The sequence below is a fragment of the Balaenoptera physalus genome (genome assembly GCF_965194825.1).
Source record: "Balaenoptera physalus genome assembly, chromosome: X".
In the NCBI taxonomy this organism is placed as follows: Eukaryota; Metazoa; Chordata; class Mammalia; order Artiodactyla; family Balaenopteridae; genus Balaenoptera; species Balaenoptera physalus.
The window spans coordinates 61,985,784-62,005,183 of record NC_138903.1 but is presented as its reverse complement, the minus strand read 5'-3'; the positions used below and the strand labels follow the sequence as shown (position 1 = coordinate 62,005,183).

At 45.9% G+C, this 19,400-nt stretch overlaps 1 pseudogene across 1 annotated transcript; it reads right to left on the bottom strand.

Annotated features, from left to right (window-relative positions):
• Positions 1-11,117: 11,117 nt before the first annotated feature.
• On the bottom strand, positions 11,118-15,214 carry LOC309652320 (uncharacterized protein CXorf49 homolog pseudogene; annotated as a pseudogene). The gene is made up of 5 exons: positions 12,971-15,214; positions 12,365-12,441; positions 12,053-12,098; positions 11,434-11,475; positions 11,118-11,329 (listed from the first exon to the last, which is right to left on the bottom strand). The product of its transcript is annotated as an uncharacterized protein CXorf49 homolog pseudogene (transcript).
• Positions 15,215-19,400: the final 4,186 nt, after the last annotated feature.

The following is a 19,400-nucleotide window of genomic DNA, read 5'->3' as shown; positions in this document are numbered from 1 at the left end:
CAAATCAATAAAATTAGAAATGAAAAAGGAGACGTTACAACAGACACCGCAGAAATACAAAGCATCCTAAGAGAATACTACAAGCAACTCTATGCCAATAAAATGGACAACCTGGAAGAAATGGGCAAATTCTTAGAAAGGGTTAACTTTCCAAGAGTGAACCAGGAATAAACAGAAAATATGAACAGACCAATCACAAGTAATGAAATTGAAACTGTGATAAAAAATCTTGCAACAAACAAAAGCCCAGCACCAGATGGCTTCACAGGTGAATTCTATCGAACATTTAGAGAAGAGCTAAAACCCATTCTTCTCAAACTCTTCCAAAAAATTGCAGAGGAAGGAACACCCCCAAACTCATTCTATGAGGCCACCATCACCCTGATACCAAAACCAGACAAAGATACTACAGAAAAAGAAAATTACAGGCCAATATCACTGATGAATATAGATGCAAAAATCCTCAACAAAATACTAGAAAACAAAATCCAACAACACATTAAAAGGACCATACACCATGATCAAGTGGGATATATCCCAGGGATGCAAGGATTCTTCAATATACGCAAATCAATCAATGTGATACACCATATTAACAAATTGAAGAAGAAACACCATATGATCATCTCAATAGATGCAGAAAAAGCTTTTGACAAAATCAACACCCATTTATGATAAAAACTCTCCAGAAAGTGGGCATAGAGGGAACCTACCTCAACATAATAAAGGCCATATATGACAAACCCACAGCAAACATCATTCTCAATGGTGAAAAACTGAAAGCATTTCTTCTAAGATTAGGAACGAGACAAGGATGTCCACTCTCACCACTATTATTCAACATAGTTTTGGAAGTACTAGCCATGGCAATCAGAGAAGAAAAATAAATAAAAGGAATACATATTGGAAAAGAAGAAGTAAAACTGTCACTGTTTGCAGATGACATGATATTATACACAGAGAATCCTAAAAATGCCACCAGAAAACTCCTGGAACTAATCAATGAGTTTGGTAAAGTTGCAAGATACAAAATTAATGCAAAGAAATCTCTTGCATTCCTATACACTAATGATGAAAAACATCTGAAAGAGAAATTATGGAAACACTCCCATTTACCATTGCAACAAAAATAATAAAATACCTAGGAATAAACCTACCTAGGGAGACAAAAGACCTGTATGCAGAAATCTATAAGACACTGATGAAAAAAATTAAAGGTGATACCAACAGATGGAGAGGTATACCATGTTCTTGGATTGGAAAAATCAATATTGTGAAAATGATTATACTACCCAAAGCAATCTACAGATTCAATGCAATCCCTATCAAATTACCAATGGCATTTTTTGCAGAACTAGAACAAATCATCTTAAAATTTGTCTGGATACACAAAAGACACCGAATAGCCAAAGCAGTCTTGAAGGAAAAAACAAAAGCTGGAGGAATCAGACTCCCTGTCTTCAGACTATACTACAAAGCTACAGTAATCAAGACAATATGGTACTGGTACAAAAACAGAAACATAGATCAATGGAACAAGATAGAAAGCTCAGAGATAAACCCACGCACCTATGGCCAACTAATCTATGACAAAGGAGGCAAAGATATACAATGGAGAAAAGACAGTTTCTTCAATAAGTGGTGCTGGGAAAACTGGACAGCTACATGTAAAAGAATGAAATTAGAACACTCCTGAACACCATACACAAAAATAAACTCAAAATGGATTTGAGACCTAAATGTAACGTGGGACACTATAAAACTCTTCGAGGAAAACATAGGAAGAACACTCTTTGACATAAATCACAGCAAGACCTTTCTTGATCCACCTCCTAGAGGAATGGGAATAAAAACAAAAAATAAACAAATGGGACCTAATGAAACTTCAAAGCTTTTGCACAGCAAAGGAAACCATAAACAAGGCGAAAAGACAACCCTCAGAATGGGAGAAAATATTTGCAAATGAATCAACGGTCTAAGGATTAATCTCCAAAATATATAAACAGCTCATGCAGCTCAATATTAAAGAAACAAACAACCCAATCCCAAAATGGGCAGAAGACCTAAATAGACATTTCTCCAAAGAAGACATACAGATGGCCAAGAAGCACATGAAAAGCTCCTCAACATCACTAATTATTAGAGAAATGCAAATCAAAACTACAGTGAGGTATCACCTCACACCAGTTAGAATGGGCATCATCAGAAAATCTACAAACAAGAAATGCTGGAGAGGGTGTGGAGAAAAGGGAACACTCTTGCACTGTTGGTGGGAGTGTATATTGATACAGCCACAATGGAGAACAGTATGGAGGTTCCTTAAAAGAATGAAAAGTACAATTACCATATGATCCAGCAATCCCACTACTGGGCATATACCCAGAGAAAACCATAATTCAAAAAGACACATGCACCCCAATGTTCATTGCAGCACTATTTACAGTAGCCAGGTCATGGAAGCAACCTAAATGCCCATCGACAGACGAATGGATAAAGAAGTTGTTGTACATATATACAATGGAATATTACTCAGCCATAAGATGGAACGAAATTGAGTCATTTGTTGAGTCGTGGATGGAGCTAAAGACTGTCATACAGAGTGAAGTAAGTCAGAAAGAGGAAAAACAAATATCGTATATCAATGCATATATGTGGAACCTAGAAAAATGGTACAGATGAACCGATTTTCAGGGCAGAAGTTGATAACTCAGATGTAGAGAACAAACGTATAGACACCAAGGGGGGAAAACCGCGGTGGGGTGGGGATGGTGGTGTGCTGAATCGGGCGATTGGGATTGACATGTGTACACTGATGTGTATAAAATTGATGACTAATAAGAACCTGCAGTATAAATAAATAAATAAATAAATAAATAAATAAATAAATAAATAAATAAATAAATAAATAAAATTCATACGGAAAAAAACCCAAATACAGTAAAGTTGCAGGATACAAAATCAATACACAAAAATCAGTTACGTTTCTATACATTTACAGCAAATTATCTGAAAAAGAAATAAAGGAAACAGTCCTATTCACAATACATCAAAACCAATACGATACTTAGGAATAACTTTTATCAGGGAGGTGAAAGATCTACACACAGAAAACTACAAGACTTTGAGGAGACAAACAAATGAAAGACATCCAGTGTTCATGGATAGGAAGAATTAATATGGTTAAAATGGTCATAGTACCCAAGCAATGTATAGATTCAATGTAATCTCTATCAAACTTCAATGGTATTTTTCTCAGAAATAGAAAACGACAAACCTAAAGTTTGTTTGGAGCCACAAAAGATCCCAAATTGCCAAAACAATACCGAGAAGGAAGAATAAAGCTGGAGGCATCACAGTTTCTATTTTCAAACTATATTACAAAGCTAAAATAATCAAAACAGTATGGTACTGTCATAAAAATAGACACATAGACCAATGGAGCAGAATTGAGAGCCTAGAAATAAACCCTCGCATATAGAGTCCAAAAACAAACAAAACAAAACATGTGACAAGGAAGTCAAGAATAATTGAGGGAAGAATGTTCTCTTTAATAAATATGGTTGGGAAAACTGGATGAACACATGCAGAGAAGTATTTCCCTTAACTTTTAATCTTCCAGTTGCAGAAATTGGACACATACTACAGCACTTACAAAAATTAACTTGAAATGGATTAAAGACTTAAACATAAGAACTGAAAACGTAAGTCTTCTAGAAGAAAACATAGGGGAAAAGAAGGAGGAAGCAATCAGAAAATCCAAACCAATCAAAACTTTCTAAAGGAGAGCATGACATGGACATATATACACTACCAAAGGTAAAATAGATAGCTAGTGGGAAGCAGCCACATAGCACAGGGAGATCAGCGTGGTGCTTTGTGACCACCTAGAGGGGTGGGATAGGGAGGGAGGGAGGGAGATGCAAGAGGGAGGAGATATGGGGATATATGTATATATATAGCTGATTCACTTTGTTATAAAGCAGAAACTAACACACTATTGTAAAGCAATTATACTCCAATAAAGATGTTAAAAAGAAATAAAGTAAAATGAAAGCCCCCCCCCAAAATGGATTAAAACTTCAAAAATGTCAATGTCACGAATGACCCAAAAAAAATCTGGAAAATTTTTCTAGTTTAAAGGACACTAAAGAGACATGACAACTGAATGCAATGCATGTTCTTTGATTGGAAGCAGGATTTTTTTTTTAAGAAATAGGTACAAATAACAATTCTGAGACACATGAATTTTGAATGAGTGCATACGGTAGGTAATTGTATTGTCTCAAAGTTAAATTTCTGAGTGTGATAATTGCATTAAGATGTTGTAGCAAACTGGGACTTCCCTGGTGAAGCAGTGGTTAAGAATCTGCTTGCCAATGCAGGGGACACGGGGTCGAGCCCTGGTCCAGGAAGATCTCACATGCTGTGGAGCAACTAAGTCCGTGTGCCACAACTACTGAGCCTGTGCTCTAGAGCCCGTGAGCCACAACTACTGAGCCCTCGTGCCACAACTACTGAAGCCCACATGCCTAGAGCCCATGCTCCGCAACAAGAGAAGCCAGCACTGTGACAAGCATGCACACTGCAATGAAGAGTACCCCCTGCTTGCCACAACTAGAGAAAGTCCGTGTGCAGCAACAAAGACACAATGCAGCCAAAAATAAATTTAAAAAAAAAAGATGTTGTAGCAAACAATTATTTTTCCCAAGTGAAACATGTCAAGGTATTTAGGGACAATGTACTATAATCTCTTCAAATAACTCAAATGATTCAACAAAACGATTAAAAACACACACGCATACAGTTAGACAGAGGGAAAGGAAATATGACAAAAGCTGCAAAATATTTACAATGGGTGAGTCCAGTTGAAGGATGAATGGGTGTTGCTTGCAATTTTCTTGCATAAGTATCTGTAGGACAGATTTTTTTGTAAATAGGGGAAAAAGAGAATATTATGGACCATTTTATTCCAATTAATTTGAAAACTTAGAAAAAGGTCACCAATTTCTACACAAACATAACTTGCCAAAAATGACTCAGAAAGGAAGAGCCAACCGGAATCGTTCCACACTAATTGTAAAGAAATATACTAATAGTCAAAATGCTTTTCCAAAAAAATCTTCTAGGCTTCACCACTGAATTTTGAAAAACATCTTAGGCATAAATATTTTCAATTTGACACAAAATCTTAGAAAAAATTGAAAAGGCAGGACACTCCTCAACTCATTTTCTGAGGATGGAATAACCTTGACACTAAATCCTGTTGACAGTTTGAGAAAGGAAAATCACAGGTCAACCGCAGGCTCATGGCATAGAAGCAAGAATCAGAAACAGACTATTAGCAAACTGAATCCTACAGGATATAAAAAGGAAAATACAAAACATACCATGACTGGATTCATCCCAGGAATACAAATTTGATTTAGTTTCAGAAAATAAAGTGATATAGCATTCCATGTTAACAGATTACAAGAGAAAATTATGATCCTCGTGTTTAAAAATAAATACTGAGTAACAATATCCATTTGTAATGTATTTTTTTTGGCCGATCAATTTGTAATTATTTTTTTCTGCCGCACCACGTGGCACGCGGTATCCTATTTCCCCAAGGAGGGATCAAACCCGTGCCCCCTGCAGTGGAAGCACAGAATCTTAACCACTGGACCACCAGGGAATTTCCCTGTAATGTAACGTACTTTTAAAAATTGAAGTAGAGATGACTTAGAATGTTGTGTTAGTTTCAGGTGTACAGCAAAGTGATTCAGATATATGTATATGTATTTAATATAAATAAATATATAAATATATATGTATTTTATATACATATATTCTTTTCAGATTCGTTTCCATTATAGATTATTACAAGATATTGAATATAGTTCTCTGTGCTATAAGTAGGTCCTTGATATTTATTTATTTTACATACAGTAGTGTGTATCTGTTAATCCCAAACTCCTAATTTATCCCCCCCCCCTTTGCCCTTTGGCAACCATAAGTTAGTTTTTGATATGTGTAAGTCTGTTTGTTTTATAAATAAGTTCATTCGTGTCATTTTTAAAATTAGATTCCACATATGAGTGATATCATATGATATTTGTCTTTCTCTGCCTGACTTACCTCACTTAGTATGATCATCTCTAGGTCCATCCATGTTGATGCAAATGGCATTATTTCATTCTTTTTTTATGGCTGAGTAATATTCCATTGTATATATATATATCGCATCTTCTTTAACCATTCCATTCTCTGTGTGTTTGTATATGTATGTATGTGTATATATACATATATATACACACATATCTGTGTGTGTGTGTGTGTATATATATATATATATATATATATATATATATATACATACACATATATGTGTGTATATGTATACCACATCTTCTTTATCCGTTCCTCTGTTGATGGACATTTAGGTTGCTTCCATGTCTTGGCTATGGTAAAAAGAGCTGCTATGAATATAGGGGTGCATGTATCTTTTCGAATTATGGTTTTCTCTGGATATATGCCCAGGAGTGGGATTGCTGGATCATATGGTAATTCTATTTTTCGTTTTTTAAGGAACATCCATACTGTTCTCCATAGTGGCTGCACCAATCTACATTCCCACCAACACTGTACAAGGGTTCCCTTTTCTCCACACCGTCTCCAGCATTTATTACTTGTAGACTTTTTAATGATGGCCATTTTGACTGGTGTGAGGTGATACCTCATTGTAGTTTTGATTTGCATTTCTCTAATAATTGGCAATGTACAGCATCTTTTCATGTGCCTATTGGCCATCTGTATGTCTTCATTGGAGAAGTGTCTATTTAGGTCTTCTGCCCACTGTTTGATTGGGTTGTTTGTTTCTTTGTTTGTTTGTTTTTGATATTGAGCTTTATGAGCTGTTTGTATGTTTTGGAAATTAATCCCTTGTCGGTCACATCGTTTACAAATATTTTCTCCCAGTCCATAGGTTGTCTTCGTTTTCTTTATGGTCGCCTTTGCTGTGCAAAAGCTTTTAAGTTTCATTGGGTCCCATTTGTTTATTTTTGCTTTTGTTTCCATTACTCTAGGAGATGGATCGAAAAAAATATTGCTGCGATTTATGTCAAAGAGTGTTCTGCCTGTGTTTTCCTCTAGGACTTTTATAGCATCTGATCTTACATTTAGGTCTTTAATCCATTTTGAGTTTATTTTTGTAGGTGGTGTTAGAGAATGTTCTAATTTTATTCTTTTCAATGTAGCTGTCCAGTATTCCCAGCACCACTTGCTGAAGAGACGGTCTTTTCTCCATTGTATATTCTTGCCTCCTTCGTCATAGAGTAATTGACCATAAGTGTGTGGGTTTATTTCTGGGCTTTCTATCTTGTAGCATTGATCTATGTGCCTGTTTTTGTGCTGGTACCATACTGTTTTGATCACTGTATCTTTGTAGTATAGTCTAAGGTCAGGGAGCATAATTCCTACAACTACATTCTTCTTTCTCCAGATTGTTTTGGCAATTCGGGGTTGTTTGTGTTTCCACACAAATTTTAAAATTATTTGTTCCAGTCGTGTGAAAAATGCCATTGGTAATTTGACAGGAATTACATTGAATCTGTAGATTGCCTTGTGTAGCATGGTCATTTTAACAATATTGATTCTGACAGTCCAAGAACATGGTATATCTTTGATCTGTTTGTGTCATCTTCAACATCTTTCCACAGTGTCTTATGGCTTTCAGAGTACAGGTCTTTTGCCTCCTTAGGTAGATTTATTCCTAGGGATTTTATTCTGTTTGCTGTGACACTAAATGAGATTGTTTCCCTAATTTCTCTTTCTGATATTTCATTGTTAGTGTATAGAAATGTAACAGACTTCTGTATATTAATTTTGTATACTGCAACTTCACTGAAATAATTTATGAACTCCAGTAGTTTTCTGGTGGCATCTTTAGGATTTCCTATGTATATTATCATGTCACTTGCAAACAGTGATAGTTTTACTTTTTCCTTTCCAATTTGGATTCTCTTTATTTATTTTTCTTCCCTAATTGCTGTGTCATAATGCACTTTTTACATTTTTTTAATAATATGGGTTTATTAAAATTAATTTACATACAAGGTCTAAGAGTCTCTATGAACACATTCTGTTATGGAACCACCAATACAATCAAAATTAAAAACATTTTCATCAGCCTGAGAATTGCTTCATGCTCTTTGGTAGTTTAACCTCTTGTCTCAACCCCCAGACCCAGGCAACCACCAATCTGTTTTCTATCCCTACAGTTTGGCCTTCTCAAGAACGTGAACTAAATGGGATCAGGCAGTATGTAGACTTATCCATTTGGATTCCTACACAGAAAAGGACATATAGGGGACTTCTGGATGTGCAATGTACTTTTCTGTCACCTGGGTATAATTACATGGGTTGTTCCGTTCATAATTATTTGTCAAATTGAGAGCTTATGCTCTCTACGATGTGTATATGTATAGTGTCTTTTATCTTTGGAAGGGTTATTTTATTAAATAACAATTGTAAATCCTTTAAAAGAAAGTGAATGATCATTGTAAAAGTCAGGCTGGCAGATACCTCAAGAGGACTAGGGTGGGGGAAGTGATTGGCTTGGAACAAAAGGGAGGTCCAAAACTACTGGTCTGTCCTCCATCTGCATCTGAGCGGTACTTACCAAGACTTCAACAGTGCACAAGCACAGGGGGCACCAAGCACACTGCAGTCATTCGAATGCTGTGCCCTGGAATCACGCAGGGACAGTCCACATGGCAACCCTGGCAGCCCCAATGTGCCTGGCCGAACCTGGCCAATGCAGGTGAGAGTCTCCCCACCTTAATTCAGCTGGGTAGCAGCCTTTATTGCACCTGCAAGCTTAACCCCCTGTTGCCATGCAAGGTAACATATAAGCCAACAGCAGGAATTAGGATTTGGACACCTTGGGGCATGATTACTCTGCCCACCACACCCAGCTCCCTCTCCAGGGCTCACCTACACCTACCTTCTTGCTTGTGTCACTTCCCCCCAAGAGTCCAGAGAGAGCAGTTGGCCTGTGGTTGGGCTGGTGCCGGTGCGGAGTGGGTGGGGTGGGGAGGGGGCATCTTCCCAGTAATTGGGCAGGGAGCAGAAGCAGGCAGGATGGGGCCTAGGGCTCTCCAGGCCAGCTGCCACTGTCTCCCAGGCTAGAGAAGGGGCTTGAGGGGAAAGGCAAATGGGGCGAACTGAATGAGGGCGGGGTCCTGACCTCCTCCTACACACGGGGGCCCAGATGTATGACCTGCCACTATTTCCCTCTGGAACTGGAAAGCTCAGGGCCAAGCCACAGCCTGTGAAATACATGTTTCCAGCAACATTTTTTGGAGTAGTTGGTCAGAACACGGAACAGAGAGATTGTGTGCTCAGTGGAGGGAAGGGAGGCAGGGAAAATGCATCACCAAGGGTTGAGGTCACGCCCTCCCATGTCACCTCCCTTTCAACAAGCTTCTCTACTTCCTCACCCGGGTGACCACAGCCCCGTGACCCCCTCTGCCGACAGGCGGTGCTGGTGCTGGTGCTGGTGCTGGACTTCTCCCCGGGCACAAGTTGCCTGCACGTCTCGGTGAGCAGAAACCTCAGCTGGAAGGTCTCTGCCAAACTTAGTCACTCAGACAGCAGCGAGATGTGCTACACCGCCAAGCAATAACCACTGGATCAGGTTCAGGGTCAAAGATGTAAACTAAGCAGTCAAGCCCACCTTCTCCAGGGAGGGGTTTCAGTGGAAGGATTAAGTCCCATGAACATTCTTTTCTGACACTGAGGTCTGTGACTGTCCCATCCCACATGTGGTCTGTCCACCTGAGCTCATGCCATGAACTCTGGAAGCGAGTCAGGGTGAGAATATAGGGGAAGGGTGGACCCAAGTGCTCCCCATTGTCCAGGTACAGTCACTCCTTACTTCCCATCCTCACTGCGCCCATCCCGCCCCTGTCCCGGGTAGCTCATGTTGGGTGGTCTCATATATGGGTCCCCTGATTCTAAGATGAGCTACTCTGAGGAGCCACCCTTCCCAATCTCATTCCATCCACACCCACAGTAGTCGTCAGACATCACAGGATCACAGAGTAGGATCGAGAGCCTCCTCCAGCGAATCCAACATTTTGAGCATCCCAACACCCTGTCGTGGGGTTTGGTGACTTCTGCATCATCCCCCTCCTATGTTTTGGGAATGTAATGACAACCCTTGAACAAAACAGATCCGACCCTTGATTTTGCTCATTCAATGCCTCACAGAACCTGGACCAGCCTCTACTCCCTTTACTCCCTGAATCACATCTTTCTCCCTCAAGGGAGATGATCCCTGATTACTTTTATTCACACACAGGGACACACAGTCACCAACCTGGAATGTCCTATCTACCATCATACACCCTTTTGTGTAGTAAAACACCGGTCTTTCGGGAAGGCGGTCAGGCAGAGCCACCCTCGCCTCACTCAAACACAAATCTGGCCCTCTGAGTCTCAGGCTGGTACAGCCCTGGGTCCTGGCTGAGGGAAGGAAGTGCTTCCCAACCTCCAGTGAGGGAGAAATCGAACGTGGAGTTCAGATTCAACCTCATGTGTCCTAAAGAGGCAGTCTGGGAGATTGAGCTGGGACACGGAAATATCATTTCCAGGAAAATCTGTGTCATGGGGCTGGTGGAAGAGTATTTGACGGGGACCATGTAAGAACACAGACCTACTAACCACCCTTGCCATAGAACCTGATGGGCCAATTCCACTCAAGGGTATAGAGACGACCAGGCTGGAGGAGGGTGGTCAGCTGGCTAGGGCAGGGAGGATGTGAAAGCTTCCAGATTGGAGCTCTGGAAGGGGGTCATGAGTTCCTGCTGATGGGGAGGGGGAATGGCAGAGATGAATGGGAACCGCCAGACCCCAAAGGAGGAGGGGGGTTTGGAGAGAACTAGAAGAGGGCCTTCGGGGGAAAGGGAGAACGTGCCAATGTGGCCAGGCAGAGCCTACACAGGACCCAGACCTGGGGCACTCCGCTGGCTTGACTGCAGGGATGGTAGCAGAGGCTGGCCCAGAGTCCCCAACACAGGATGCCAGAGATACTGTTCTGGAAAAGGCTCTGATGTGGAGCAGCGCCCTGCCCCGGCCCCCTACCCCTACCCCTCCAGAGAGAAGGCAGAACACAGAATATGAGAGGCACTTTAATTGGAAAATGCTGTGAAACTGGGGTGGGGCGGGGGCAAAACAAGGGGGAGATGAAGCCCCAGCTGAGGCAGAACAGGAGGGAACGAGCTTGGCCACAGCTCCCGGGCCCCAAAGGTACCAGCTGCTCCTCTTGCAGGAAGACGCTGGGCTCAACCTGTGAAACAGCAGAGTCACGGAAGAGCCTCAAGCCAGGGCCAGCCCCCAGCCCTGCTCAACAGCCAGGACTGTGGGAAGGGGTACGGTGTGCGTAACACTCACTTCAAAGGGTCTGGAACTTGTCAGCCAGGTACTGCATGACGGCTGCAAAAGGGACAGGCATTAGCAGGCACTCCAGACAGAGGGATATAGAAGCCTGTTCCCCTGTCCCCGTGAGGAACCGCCTAGCCCTGCAACCTGAAACCCCCTCCAGACCCGATGCAAAGAGCTCTGGGCCTGACCACTCCCCACCACCCGAATTGAATGTGGAACTGGTTCCTAAAGGGAAACAAAATGTGTCAGCAGCTCTCAGGCTGTGCCACAACCAGTCAGAACTCGTCACACACACAAACAAACAATCCAACAAGAACCTTAGAAGCCACACCAAGCAGCAGTTCAAGGGAAAAATCAAAGAGGCATCTCAAGAAGTCCTATCAGAAGGAGGTTCCCTAGGACTGGTCTGGTTGGCAAAGTGCGCATGCAGTCCAGACAGTACTTTGCTACTTGTACACACGTCCAGCTGTACATGAACAGCCGGCACCAGGGCCAGGCCTGCTAGGTTCTCCTCCCCACAGGGATGTTGGTCCCTGCGAGGCCGACTGCACCTGCAGCCCACACCCACCCCAGGTGCCCACCCGGGTTCTGCACTAAGACACCGCTCTCCGTTCCCGGTTCCTCATACCAAGTTTCTCCTTAAGGTCGTCTATTTCTCTCTGTAGCACGAGACACTAGGCCAGCAGACACAGGAGGAAGAGAAATGATTAGTATACTCTGGCCTCCTCTCTCCTCCACCTTCTCCTCTCCCCCAGGTCCTCCATCCCAGAGCCGGGTGGCTAGACTGGCAAGGGCTCCTCAGTGGAAAGGAGGTGGGCTCCCTCCGTGGGGTACATCATGGGGGCAGGGGAGGGGGGCCCCAAACATGTCAGTTGAACTTGAACCCAGATCCCACCCTCGAGTTTGGGCCTGCATTTCCAGGAGGCAGAGGAAGCATTACCAGAGGACAGCCCGGTGTTCCCAGTGGCTGCTGCTCTCTTTCTGGTCTTGGGGGATGTTCAAGTGGCTCCCGGTCACCTGAGAGGGAAAGGACACACAATCCGGCTTCCCAGGCTCCCAGTGAGGTGGAAAGGGCCAAGCGGGGTCTAACGTGAGGTGAGGCAGCACCACCCTCCGCTGGCAACAAGCCGCCCCTGCTCTGCCCAGAAGCCCAGACCTTCTCTCTGGGCCAGCCTCCCCTGTTCCCCAGGGGCAGCCATTTCGCCACTGTGGTCCCCAAAGACTGTGGCTCTGGATTCGACCCTCCCAGAGCTACAGCCACAGCCAGCACGTGGGAGAGCAATGTGGGCAAACAGGACTTAACAGAAAAGGCTGTTCCCCTGCAAGTCTACACCCGGAGGAGCTGTTTGGGGCACTGCCACCGATCACCCCGGCCGCACAAACCCCACACAGAGGATGATGTGGCTCAAGGCCAGCCCTGCCAGCACCCCGTCTCCTGTGGGAGAAGCTGCCTGGAAGCAAGGCTGGGCCCCCAGCAGAGACAGAGCCAGAGGTTTCTGTCCTCAACCCCTCTCCCCTCCCCTCATATCAAACCCACGACACTCACCTGAGGGGACAGGCACCCTGGGCATGACGTCTCCCTGGTTCAGGGCCAAGGGCTCTGAGTTTCCTGGATCTTGGGGGCCTCTGGTGTTGAGGTCGTCACTGCAGGCTTTTCCACCATGCATGCGTCGAAAAGATGTGCCTGGCCTGTTAGTTGGCAGCTGAAACAAGAAATTCTCACCGATTTGGACTAAGGATGTGTGTGTGTGTGTGTGTGTATGTGTGTGTGTATGTGTGTGTGTGAGAGAGAGAGAGAGAGAGAGAGAGTTGTGTGATTCGGGGCCGGGGTGAGGCAGGGAATTGGGAAGGGAACTGAAAGGCTGATCTCATTAGCACTTTCTCCCTCAGTCAGCCCCAGGCCAGCAGGCAGAGCTAATCTAGGGACAACACTGGGGCACTGAGAAAGCCCAGGCCCCCTGCAAGGAAGGTCTGGGGAACAGCTAGGAAGTAGGATTCAGGAAGCTGGTGAGTTTAAATACTGAGGCTTTTCGGGGAAACTTTTAAGGGATCCGCCGACTCCATTCAGCTACCAGCCCTCCCTTCCATCCCAGCCCCAGTCTTGCAGAGGAGGCTGGAAACAGGCCAAGGGTGGAGAACCGGGCCCAGCACACCTGAAGTGCTACCTTAATGTTTGTCCCTAGTAAAAGGAGCCCGATCTGGCATCCTAATGACCCAGTGACCGAGGGGCACCGAATGACGACCCCTGAGGGATGGACAGAGGCAGCATGGGTGAAGACGTGTGTCCTGGGGGCGGTTGGAGCGGGGTGGGGGGGGGAGAGTGGGGAGAGAGGAGGAGCATGGCCTACTCACTTGGCCCTTTGCGGCTGGATCTCTATTTGGGTCCTTATCTTCTCCCGCCACCGCCTCAGACTCCCTTGCCCGCCTGGCCACGGATTTCTTCCCAGCGCCGGTGTGCTTGGACTCTTCGGTTCCCGAAGGGACCAAGCCATACCTCTTGGATCTCCCAAGCAGCGGGATACCAGAGATTGGGGGCAAGGTGGCCGGTTCCAGGGGAGTTGCCGAGATTCGCTCTCCCCCGGAAGGGAAGGTTCTCCCCAGGGTAAGTTTGGAGGCTCCCCCGAGGGATTTCTTCTCCTGGGCCCCCTTCTTCCTAGGAGTGACCCGCGGCAGGCCACCTGCAGCAGCAGCAGCAGCAGCAGCTCCCGGGTAGCTGGGCCTGCTGCCCCCCTTCTCCCAGAGCACGCTCTGCATTTTCTTAGGGGAAGAGATGCCCTGCTCTCCCACGCCCTGCGTTTCCACAACCGAAGTTAACCCTCGCGGAGCCAAGGACAGGGAAGAGCCTGGCACGTGAAGGAAATTCTCCCTGTCTTGGAAAATCGAGTGTCTGGGAGTGTCCCCGGGATCCTTGGGTCTGCTGGGCTCGGCCTGGCCTCCTCCTCTGGGGTAATTGCTCAACGTCATCAGCTGTGTCTCACTGAACTCATCTGAGGACTCGGGGTCAGACAGCAGCCAGGCCAGGCCTTTCTCGGGGAGCCGCTGGCGATCCGCAGCCACCTTCAACCTACGCTTAGGGCCTCTCTTAGGGTTCCCCCAGGCCCGGCCCGCTTCGGGCCCACCGAGGTGAAGAGGGCCGGCCGGAGCCGGCGGCGCTTCCCCACAGCTCTGGGCGGGCGCTCGTCGACCGCCGGGACCCGCCTCGAGGCCGGCCCACACGGCGGACACTTCGAAGGCGGCGCAGCTCTCCGGGGACGTGTGTCTGCGGACGCCCAGCACGTCCCAGTCGGCCAGCTGCCGCAGGATGCCCGCCGCACACTCCTCGGCCAGGACCACGAGGTCCCTCGTGTCGTCAGCCGGGGAGCCAGGTCGGCCTTCGCGGCCCCACAGCACCGGCCCTCCCGCTTCCAGCATCTCCCGCTCCGACTGGAAGCCCTCGGGGTCCGGGAAGCCGCCCCCGCCCTCGCCGCTCCGCGGCTCCCCGGGCTCGGGGCCTGGGTCGGGACCCCGCGGGACTGCGGGGCCGCCTGGGCCGACGCCGGCCCGCTCCCCGCCCTCTGGGCCGAAAACCGTTACCCACACAGACACCTCTTCGGGAGAACTCATGTCGCTACCCTGGCGGCGCCGGAACCGGGGCGACGGTCGATGGCCCTAGTCGCGGTCGCGGTCACGGCGGGCGAGGCGGGCGGCGCTCAGAGGGCAGCGGCAGCCACCTCAGGCGCCGCACGAGCTCACCTCAAATGAAACGACGCGCGGCTTTCAGCGCGCCTCACACGCCTGCGCCGCGGCCTCCTCATTGGTCCGGGCCCCGCCAACCAGCGGGCGCCTTTTTCGCCCGCCCCCTCGAGGCCTAACCAATGGGGTCGAGGGCCTCTGGTTTGCCCCCAAGCCTGTGGGCGGTCCGGGCAGTGGGCTGGCGAAGGGGATGGTGGGAGTGCCTCCCTCTGTCAAGCCTCTCGGCCCTTCTCCTCCTGTCCCGCCTCCCCTTTCCGGTTAGAGTCACAGCTCTGAGCCTCCGTTTCCCATCTACACAGGGGGTCTGGGAGTGAGGGCGCCGGGCTCCAGGGGTGGTGAGGATGAAACGTCAAGATTGAGGCGGCTGACGCCTAGCACGCGCCGAAAGCATTTGCCAGCCTCCCTTCCACCGCAAGCCTTACGACCCAACAGGAGAATGGGCACAGGAGTCCCGCAGTCAGTGATCAGGGGTCAGCCAGAGAGCAAAGGGATCGTATTTTCCTTCTGTAAGGTCTCTGTCTCAACTGCTCCATCAAATGTGGCTCAGCAAACGTTATGGGCAGGTGGGTTTGGCGGACAGACTGGGGTTGGCGGACAGACTGGGGTTGGCCTCGCTCCATCAGCCCTTCGCCCGATCTGAGGCAAATTCAAAGAAGAGGAAATCGCAGTGGCCAGTTACACCCCAAAAGATGCTCCCCACCGCTGATCCTGGAGATGTGAACTAAAACCACGAATTGGGATTCACACACTAGGTTGACAACCTTCACAGAACTTAACCATTCCGAGGGTGGGAGAGGTCAGGAGCAAAGCCCTGTGGCGGTGGTGCAAGAGATCCATTTGGGAGGTAATCTGGCAGAATCCATTGAAAGCAACTTAGCGCCGGCACAGACTCTGTGCCTGGCACTCTTCTAAGCGCTGGGCATAAATAGTAATGCATCCGCATGACACACCTATAACTATAGTACCAACTATTACTGGCCTCTTACCGGTGAGGAAACAGGCACTGAGAGGTTCAGCCACTGGCCCAAGGTCATTCGGCTCGTGGGGATCAGCGGCAGCATTGAAACCAATCAATCTGCCTCCAGAGTCCTTGCTTTGAGCCCAAGATCTTAAAACTGGAAGGAAAAATAAAAGCTATTTCCTCTATGTTCCGGCAAGTCCGCTGCCTGGTACTTCTTCCGGAGACACGCTAGTACGTGTGGTGTACCAGAACACATGCACAAGGGTGTTGGTGATGGGAAAAACTGGGAACACTCCAAATTCCCGTCAGTAAGGAAATGGATGAATGCAACGTGGCTTAGCATCCAGTAGCATAAAGCGTGGCAGTCCAAAGGAATGCATCAGGCCATTCTCACAGCTTTCAAAAGCATCCGCCTGACTTCAAACTGCAAGTTGCAGAACGATGGCTTTGGATTCACATTTGTAAATTAAAGCACTTGCGTGCGTGGGCACACACACACACCAGTCAATCCTATGTAATATATGAGAATTCATTTAAGTATATGTACAAGTATGTTTTAAAGTTTTGAAGGACGCACAACCAAGGCCTACCAGTTGTGATGGCGGTGGGTGTGGATAGCCAGGTGTCTCTCAATTTTTCTTGGAACTCTCAGTTCTCAGCTTCCCTGAGCTGAGCAGTACTGATGTCTGGGGAGTGGTCCCTCTCTTGGTTTCTATATGGCCCATGGGTGTTAGAATTTCCCTTGTCTGCCACCCAACTCCTACTCTGACACCCCTCCATTCCTCCCATACCTTCCTTCTGCTCTTTCCCGTTCATACTCCTCTGTCTTCAGTCACCTCTCTCTCCTGCCTCCTGCTCTGGCTGACCTCCTGGAGAGTCCTGGGGTGTCTGAAGCCCTCTTGTCTGTGGAACTCAAAGGCCCAGTCTTCTGGGTCTGCATCTGAGAAGCTGGCCATGCTGGAGAAGTTACAGAGCAGGGGAGATTGGGTGCACTGTAAATCTGCAATCCTCCTCCTCGAGCCTGCCCCCGATGGTGCCTGCCTGTTTGTGGATACCGCCCCCTTCCACTTCTCCCAGTGACTTTTTAAGTCATGGTGTGGTATTTCAAATATGTTAAAATGGATAAGGAAGGATATAGCAAAATCTCCTGCATCCACCAGCATCCTATGAAACATTACCAGTGGATCCAGTGGAAGCCTCCGTCTTCCCTCTCACCATTTCCATTCCCTTGCTCCCTCCCCCATAGAGAGACTCCCAGAACTTCTTCTCACCTTCTCCACTCTCTTCGTCCCTGTGGCTCTCCTACCTGCTCTTCCCCTGCATCCCATACGTCTCCAATGATGTCACCAATCTCTGCTTTACCCCCCTACGCTCACCAGGATCCAATACTGGTTTTGACTTACTCTCTTGGCCTGGAGTGGGAGTCAGTGTCAGAAGTTCCTCTTGGCCTTCCCAAGGTGATAGCTCTTACTCCACAGATTAATGACCCAATGTGCAGGTCATTGCTCCAACTGCCAAGTGTATCACTTAGAATTATCAGCTTGGGGACTGGAGAAATGACCACTATGTTGGTCCAGGGACCCAGTCAGCTCACCGTGGCCTGATACCTATCCCCAACTCCTTTTACTGCCAGAACCTCATAAGCCCCACTCTAACAGGGCCCCATCATGACACTTTGGGCTTCCGGGATCAATGTCAGCTCAGAACCTGTGGCCAGTAGTCCTAGACATGTCTGTGTCCAGTGCCAGTGTGCAGTCACCCAAGCATCTAAGAAAACTGCTATGAACATTTGCATACACATCTTTTGCGAATGTAAGTTTTCATTACTCTTGGGTAAATATCTAGGAGTTAACTTGCTGGATTGAATCGTTAGTGTATTTTTAACTGTTTCCAGAGCATCTATACCATTTTTTGCCTTCTCACCAACAATGCAGGAGAGTTCTATCTGTTCCTCAGTCTCTCTAGCACTTGGTATTGTCTGTATTTTGTTTTTATTTCAGCCATGCTTATAGCTATGTTGTGGTATTTCATTGTGGCTTTAGTTATTTCCCTAATGACTAATGAGGTGAAACATCTTCTCAATAGCTTACTGGCCATCCAGTAAGCACAATGACAGTTCTATTTTATTTTTTGCTCATTATTTATTGCGTTGTTTGATTTCTCATTACTGAATATCGAATGTTCTTTATCTCTTTCGGATACAAGTCCTTTACCATGTGTGCTTTGCAAATACTGTTTCCCAGTCTGTGGCTTATGCTTTCAAAAACAAAGAAACAGACAAAACCCAAATAACACAATTTAAAAATGGGCAAAGGAATTGATTAGATATTTCTCCAAAGAAGACACAGAAATGGCCTACAGGTATATGGAAAATGCTCAACATCACAAGTCATCAGGGAAATGCAATTCAAAACCACAATGAGTTATCACCTCACAACTGTTAAGGTGGCCAGTATTAAAAAAACAAAAACCTTAAAATAGAAAGTGTTGGCAAGGAAGTGAAGAAAAGGAATCCCTTGTGCATTGCTGGTGGGAGTGTAAAATGGTGCACCCACCATGGAAAACAGTATGGAAGTTCCTAAAAAAATAAAAATAGAACTCCCATATGATCCAGCATTCCCACTTCTGTATATTTACGTTTACATTACAAAATAATTGAAATCAGGATCTTGCATAGATTGTTGCACTCCCATGTTCATTGCACCATTATTCACAATAGCCAAGAGATGAAATCAACCTAAATATCTATCAACAGGTGAATGGATAAAAGGTAGTATATATAATGTATACATATAACAGAATATTATTCAGCCTTTAAAAAGAAGGAAATCTTGCTATATGCTGTAGTATGGATGAACTTTGCAGATATTATACTAAGTGAAGTAAGCCACTCACAAAAGACAAATGCTGCATGTTTCCACTTACATGGGGTATCTAAAGTAGTCAAACTCTTAGAAGCAGAAAGTAGAATCCTGGTTGCCAAGGGCTTGGGGGAGGGAGAAAAGGGGAGTTGTTGTTCAATGAGTAGAGATTTGCAGTCATGCAAGATGAAGAATTCCGGAGGACGGATTACAACAATGTTCATATAGTTAACAACACTGTACACTAAAAAATTTGTTAATAAGGTAGGTTTCATATTATGTGTTTTTGCAGTAAAAATAAATTAAAAAATAAAATGCCTTATTCAATGGCTTTTCATATATTCACAGTTGTGCATCTATCACAATCAATTTTAGGATATTTTTGTTAGCCCAAGAAGATGCCCTGTATCCCTTAGCCATCA